Genomic DNA, 8237 nt, shown 5'->3' with positions numbered 1-8237 from the left:
CAAAAAAGCCTATGGAAAAGGTACCAGGGGCATCTCATGGGGCCCCCTACTGACCCTGGGCCCTCGGGCAGTGCCCGAGTTTCCATATGGTCACTCCGCCCCTGGTGGGAGGGGAGTCTCGGGACATTATTGGGGGGTTGGGGGGGGAGTCTGGAGACATTATCGGGGGGATGGGAGGGGAGTCTGGAGACATTATTGGGGGGATGGGAGGGGAGTCTGGGGACATTATTGGGGGGATGGGAGGGGAGTCTGGAGACATTATTGGGGGGATGGGAGGGGAGTCTGGGGACATTATTGGGGGGATGGGAGGGGAGTCCGGGGACATTATTGGGGGGATGGGAGGGGAGTCTGGGGACATTATTGGGGGGATGGGAGGGGAGTCTGGGGACATTATTGGGGGGATGGGAGGGGAGTCTGGAGACATTATTGGGGGGATGGGAGGGGAGTCTGGAGACATTATTGGGGGGATGGGAGGGGAGTCTGGAGACATTATTGGGGGGATGGGAGGGGAGTTTGGGGACATTATTGGGGGGATGGGAGGGGAGTCTGGGGACATTATTGGGGGGATGGGAGGGGAGTCTGGGGACATTATTGGGGGAGTGGGAGGGGAGTCTGGGGACATTATTGGGGGGATGGGAGGGGACACCATTTTGGGGACTTCTGGTCTCCAGGTCCCTCTCTGGGACATGATGTCACATGTTCCCCCCATTGGCTCCTCTTCTCCCGGTGTTATTTTTTCCTCTATAGAAGTGAAGTCGGGGATGAGAGCGGAGAGTCTCTGGAAGTGCGTGTCCCTCACTGATGAGTACTTGGGGCCCCGTAGCGGTCCCACACGTTCCTCATTCATTCTCGCTCGCTCCCTCCCTGCTTCTCTCTCACTGATCCACCTTGAGTGAGTGACGTCACGTTGCCATGGTGCTGTTATTACGCTACATAGGGTGGGGGGGGGGTGATATTTCAGCACCACATCTCAGCGGACAGCTCACTCTTCTCTCTCCAGCTGCAGCTTCCATGCTGGAGCTCCAGATAGCCAACTGCCCATTGCCTGGAGACAACTGCCCATTGCCTGGAGACAACTGCCCATTGCCTGGAGACAACTGCATATTGCCTGGAGACAACTGCCCATTGCCTGGAGACAACTGCATATTGCCTGGAGACAACTGCCCATTGCCTGGACACAACTGCCCATTGCCTGGAGAGAACTGCCCATTGCCTGGACACAACTGCCCATTGCCTGGAGACAACTGCCCATTGCCTGGAGACAACTGCCCATTGCCTGGAGACAACTGCCCATTGCCTGGAGACAACTGCCCATTGCCTGGAGACAACTGCCCATTGCCTGGAGACAACTGCCCATTGCCTGGAGAGAACTGCCCATTGCCTGGACACAACTGCCCATTGCCTGGAGACAACTGCCCATTGCCTGGAGGACAGCACGGGCCACGGCAGACAGAGAGCAGAGGGCAACTGTGGCTATAGAGTATAGAAGATCATTAGCCACAGGTAGGAGAATATAGGTGATCACCGGCCACTGGTGGGAGAGTAGAGAAGATCACCGGCCACTGGCTGTGAAGTACAGGAGATCACTGACCACTGGTGGGAGATCACCGGCCACAGGACACCACCGATTGGGAACACCACTTACCTCCAGACAAGGATCATTGGTTGCGGACTGAAGGAGCCCCCTGAACATCGGCTTAAAGGGGAGATTACTGGCCACAGGGAGCTCCAGGAGGGAGAGGAACCCACAGAGCTCACAGGTAGGTGTCTGTATGTGACCATATTCCCAATATATGGAGGAAGTCATCATTCCGGGCGTGCTCAGCCCGTGTACGGCGCTCCGTGTACATCCGTGTTCTGTCCTGTACACTGCATGCGTGTTCATATGAAGAACTGCACCTGGATATGTCTACACTTCTACTATTCCCGATCCTGTACTTACCTCCTAGTCATGTACTTACCTCCTAGTCATGTACTCACCTCCTAGTCATGTACTCACCTCCTAGTCATGTACTCACCTCTACATCCTGTACTTACCTCCTAGCCAGGGGCAGACTGACTATTTGTTAACTTAGGCACTGCCCGAGGGCCCGGGGTCAGTAGGGGGCCCCATGAGGTGCCCCAGGTACCTTTTTCATAGGCTTTTTTGAGTTTGGGCAAGGACACAGGGGCCCCATAATCCCCTATTGCCCGGGGGCCCCATGAGATGTCAGTCCTCTTCTAGTCCTAGTCATGTCCTCACCTCTACATCCTGTACTTACCTCCTAGTCATGTCCTCACCTCTACATCCTGTACTTACCTCCTAGTCATGTCCTCACCTCTACATCCTGTACTTACCTCCTAGTCATGTCCTCACCTCTACATCCTGTACTTACCTCCTAGTCATGTCCTCACCTCTACATCCTGTACTTACCTCCTAGTCATGTACTTACCTCCTAGTCATGTCCTCACCTCTACATCCTGTACTTACCTCCTAGTCATGTCCTCACCTCTACATCATGTACTTACCTCCTAGTCATGTACTCACCTCTACATCATGTACTTACCTCCTAGTCATGTACTTACCTCCTAGTCATGTCCTCACCTCTACATCCTGTACTTACCTCCTAGTCATGTACTCACCTCTACATCATGTACTTACCTCCTAGTCATGTCCTCACCTCTACATCCTGTACTTACCTCCTAGTCATGTCCTCACCTCTACATCCTGTACTTACCTCCTAGTCATGTACTCACCTCTACATCATGTACTTACCTCCTAGTCATGTCCTCACCTCTACATCCTGTACTTACCTCCTAGTCATGTACTCACCTCTACATCATGTACTTACCTCCTAGTCATGTCCTCACCTCTACATCCTGTACTTACCTCCTAGTCATGTACTCACCTCTACATCATGTACTTACCTCCTAGTCATGTCCTCACCTCTACATCCTGTACTTACCTCCTAGTCATGTCCTCACCTCTACATCCTGTACTTACCTCCTAGTCATGTCCTCACCTCTACATCCTGTACTTACCTCCTAGTCATGTCCTCACCTCTACATCCTGTACTTACCTCCTAGTCATGTACTCACCTCTACATCATGTACTTACCTCCTAGTCATGTCCTCACCTCTACATCCTGTACTTACCTCCTAGTCATGTCCTCACCTCTACATCCTGTACTTACCTCCTAGTCATGTACTTTGTTCTGTACTTATAGCACTTATACTCAGCCTTATACTGAGCTGATACTCTGTATACATCTCCATCCTTCACTATAATGATACATTGTTAATACAATGTAACATCCCAGATCATTCTATATACAATGTAACATCCCAGATCATTCTATATACAATGTAACATCCCAGATCATTCTATATACAATGTAACATCCCAGATCGTTCTATATACAATGTAACATCCCAGATCGTTCTATATACAATGTAACATCCCAGATCATTCTATATACAATGTAACATCCCAGATCGTTCTATATACAATGTAACATCCCAGATCGTTCTATATACAATGTAACGTCCCAGATCATTCTATATACAATGTAACGTCCCAGATCATTCTATATACAATGTAACATCCCAGATCATTCTATATACAATGTAACATCCCAGATTGTTCTATATACAATGTAACGTCCCAGATCGTTCTATATACAATGTAACATCCCAGATCGTTCTATATACAATGTAACATCCCAGATCGTTCTATATACAATGTAACATCCCAGATCGTTCTATATACAATGTAACTTCCCAGATCATTCTATATACAATGTAACATCCCAGATCGTTCTATATACAATGTAACGTCCCAGATCGTTCTATATACAATGTAACATCCCAGATCGTTCTATATACAATGTAACGTCCCAGATCATTCTATATACAATGTAACATCCCAGATCGTTCTATATACAATGTAACGTCCCAGATCATTCTATATACAATGTAACATCCCAGATCGTTCTATATACAATGTAACATCCCAGATCGTTCTATATACAATGTAACATCCCAGATCGTTCTATATACAATGTAACATCCCAGATCGTTCTATATACAATGTAACATCCCAGATCGTTCTATATACAATGTAACATCCCAGATCGTTCTATATACAATGTAACATCCCAGATCGTTCTATATACAATGTAACATCCCAGATCGTTCTATATACAATGTAACATCCCAGATCGTTCTATATACAATGTAACATCCCAGATCGTTCTATATACAATGTAACGTCCCAGATCGTTCTATATACAATGTAACATCCCAGATCGTTCTATATACAATGTAACGTCCCAGATCGTTCTATATACAATGTAACATCCCAGATCGTTCTATATACAATGTAACATCCCAGATCGTTCTATATACAATGTAACGTCCCAGATCGTTCTATATACAATGTAACATCCCAGATCGTTCTATATACAATGTAACGTCCCAGATCGTTCTATATACAATGTAACATCCCAGATCGTTCTATATACAATGTAACATCCCAGATCGTTCTATATACAATGTAACATCCCAGATCGTTCTATATACAATGTAACATCCCAGATCGTTCTATATACAATGTAACATCCCAGATCGTTCTATATACAATGTAACATCCCAGATCGTTCTATATACAATGTAACATCCCAGATCGTTCTATATACAATGTAACATCCCAGATCGTTCTATATACAATGTAACATCCCAGATCGTTCTATATACAATGTAACAGATATCTCTGATTGCAGTCGCTTTGTCTGTCGGATCATTTCAGTACGGAATGATCCGTGGACGGACGGGGATGATGGTAGTCAGTCGGTGGGGGGAGAGGGGGGGTCACATGCGCAGTTTGTGGTGGAGGGGGGTCACCGCACAGTTTGTAGGGGAGGGGGGTCACCGTGCAGTTTGTGATGGAGGGGGGGGTCACCGCACAGTTTGTAGGGGAGGGGGGGTCACTGCGCAGTTTGTGGTGCAGGAGGGTCACTGTGCAGTTTGCGGTGGGGGGGGGGCACCGCGCAGTTTGTGGTGGAGGGGGGGCACCATGCAGTTTGTGGGGGAGGGGGGCACCGCGCAGTTTGTAGGGGAGGGGGGGGGTCACCGCGCACTTTGTGGTGCAGGGGGGTCACCGCGCAGTTTGTGGTGGAGGGGGGGGGGGGTCACCGCACAGTTTGCGGGGGAGGGGGGGGGGTCACAGAACGCTTTCCATTTCCTGTCTCATTTATCTTTCTATCTTCTGTCTGAATATGAATCTTCAGGGGTCAGAGGTCACAGATTGTCGCCCGGCTCCTGAGTGTGCATAGCAGCAGATCACAGCCCTGTACATTGGAGCAATGTAGCCAGTATGGGAATGTAGGATCTGGTCACCAGTGTGTGAACTGGTAGCTGATTGGACAACAGCTGTGGGTGACCTTTGACCCCCCGATACTCAGATATAATGGAAGTATAAGAGAGAAATGGAGTCCCGACTCTTCTACAGTCCCACACATGACCGGGTCTCTTTAGGTCAGGAGGGGGAAGGGCACCTTGTTTCTGCCAGGGTAGGGGATTCCTGATTGGCTGATATCGGTGTGATTAGATCTTAGTATTCCGGGGTGAGATCGGAGCCCCCCCCTCCACAATCCAATCCTCTGGGCACAGCATTTCTCGGGATTGGGTTCAGGTTCATGAATGATGGAGATGACTGCAGACTGGATCCTACAAATGGGAAAATGCCTCTGTGGTCACCCTGGAGGGGGGGTCTCTCCATCTGACCCCCCCAGGGAGAAATGGGGACCCAGACAAGGCAATCGTCCACCGGGGGACAAGGATGATGATGGCTTATAGGAGGATTCAGGTCAGCAAAGGATGCCCATGACCTCTGCATCTGTGACCCAGATGTATGTAGGGACTCTGATAGGGACCCTGATTTATGTAGGGACTCTGATAGGGACCCTTATTTATGTAGGGACTCTGATAGGGACCCTGATTTATGTAGGGACTCTGATGGGGACCCTGAAGTAAGGGAGACTCTGAAGGGGACCCTGATTTATGTAGGGACTCTGATGGGGACCCTGATGTAAGGGGAGACTTTAATGGGTCCCCTGAAGTAAGGAGGAACTCTGATAGGGACCACGAAGTAAGGGAGACTCTGATGGGGAATCTGATGGAAGGAGGACTCTGATGGAGACCCTAATGCATGTAGGGACTCTGATGGGGACCCTGATGTAAGGAGGGACTCTAATGGGGACCCTGATATAGGGAGGACTCTGATGGAGACCCTGATGTAAGGAAGTACTCTAATGGGGATCCTGAAGTATGGAGGGACTTTAATGGGGACGCTGAAGGTAGGAGGGACTCTGATGGGGACTCTGATGTAAGGAAGGACTCTAATTGGAACCCTGATGTAATAGGGGACTCTGGTGGGAACCCTGATGTAATGGGGGACTCTGGTGGGAACCCTGATATAAGGGGGGACTCTGATGGGGGTTTTGATGTAAGAATGGTTCTGATAGGGACCTTGAAGTAAGGGGGAACTCTGCCAGGGATCCTGATGTAAGGGGGACTCTGCCAGGGATCCTGATGTAAGGGGGACTCTGCCAGGGATCCTGATGTAAGGGGGACTCTGCCAGGGATCCTGATGTAAGGGGGACTCTGCCAGGGATCCTGATGTAAGGGGGGACTCTGCCAGGGATCCTGATGTAAGGGGGACTCTGCCAGGGATCCTGATGTAAGGGGGACTCTGCCAGGGATCCTGATGTAAGGGGGACTCTGCCAGGGATCCTGATGTAAGGGGGACTCTGCCAGGGATCCTGATGTAAGGGGGACTCTGCCAGGGATCCTGATGTAAGGGGGACTCTGCCAGGGATCCTGATGTAAGGGGGACTCTGCCAGGGATCCTGATGTAAGGGGGACTCTGCCAGGGATCCTGATGTAAGGGGGGACTCTGCCAGGGATCCTGATGTAAGGGGGGACTCTGCCAGGGATCCTGATGTAAGGGGGGACTCTGCCAGGGATCCTGATGTAAGGGGGGACTCTGCCAGGAATCCTGATGTAAGGGGGGACTCTGCCAGGGATCCTGATGTAAGGGGGGACTCTGCCAGGGATCCTGATGTAAGGAAGGGGGGTCATTTATTGAAGTGATTTTCTTCACAAATATCTGTGAATACACAGTGTGGCCCTTCTCCTGGGGTTTGGGGCCCCCTCTATACACAGATCAGAGTGACATCCTGGACAGAAGAGCTGACAATCTACAGCCTGGTATAGTGTAGACTGTGGCCCCTCCTCCCTCTGGCAGTGTCTGGCAGTGCAGGGGTTAAGGTGGGGGGGGGGGGGGGGGGGCTGTGAGGATTCCCCTGCAGCCAGCGGAGGAGTCCTCCCCGTTGTGAGGCGGATGATGGATGACGCGACGTCTGACGCCAACACACTCATCACCGCGGCCGGCTGGCGTTTTATTTTTAGCTTTTCGTTTTGCCAACTGAAACCTCCAACCGGTCTGACCCCCCCCCCCCCCGCCCCCCGCACTGATATCCCTGCTATGTATGGGGGGGCTACCATCAATGTATGGGGGGGGGCTACCATCAATGTATGGGGGGGCTACCATCAATGTATGGGGGGGGGCTACCATCAATATATAGGGGGGCTACCATCAATGTATGGGGGGGGGGCTACCATCAATGTATGGGGGGGGCTACCATCAATGTATGGGGGGGGCTACCATCAATATATAGGGGGGCTACCATCAATGTATGGGGGGGGGCACTACCATCAATGTATGGGGGGGGGGCACTACCATCAATGTATGGGGGGACTACCATCAATGTATGAAGGGGGGGCTACCATCAATGTATGGGGGGGCTACCATCAATATATAGGGGGGCTACCATCAATATATAGGGGGGCTACAATCAATGTATGGGGGGTTACCATCAATATATAGGGGGGCTACAATCAATGTATGGGGGGGTTACCATCAATGTATGGGGGGGCTACCATCAATGTATGGGGGGGCTACCATCAATGTATGGAGGGGCACTACCATCAATGTATGGGGGGGCTACCATTAATGTATGGAGGGGGGAACTACCATCAATGTATGGGGGGGCTACCATCAATATATAGGGGGGCTACCATCAATGTATGGGGGGGTTACCATCAATGTATGGGGGGCTACCATCAATATATAGGGGGGCTACCATCAATGTATGGGGGGGCTACCATCAATGTATGGGGGGGGCACTACCATCAAT

The 8237-nt window shown here is 50.4% G+C and overlaps 1 protein-coding gene across 1 annotated transcript in view; it reads left to right on the top strand.

Annotated features, from left to right (window-relative positions):
- Positions 1–730: 730 nt before the first annotated feature.
- LOC149428941 (terminal nucleotidyltransferase 5C-like) overlaps positions 731–8237 on the top strand; it is a 26990-nt gene continuing 19483 nt past the window's right edge. Inside the window, exon 1 of the mRNA XM_089666911.1 lies at positions 731–1760. The gene's annotated coding sequence lies outside the window, so the exon portion shown is untranslated. The remainder of the gene's footprint in view (positions 1761–8237) is intronic.

Source organism: Staurois parvus, unplaced genomic scaffold, assembly GCF_062004578.1.
Source record: "Staurois parvus isolate SC_StPar_1 unplaced genomic scaffold, SC_StPar_1.0 ptg002906l, whole genome shotgun sequence".
NCBI classification, from domain to species: domain Eukaryota; kingdom Metazoa; phylum Chordata; class Amphibia; order Anura; family Ranidae; genus Staurois; species Staurois parvus.
This window is presented reverse-complemented; position numbering and strand designations above follow the sequence as displayed.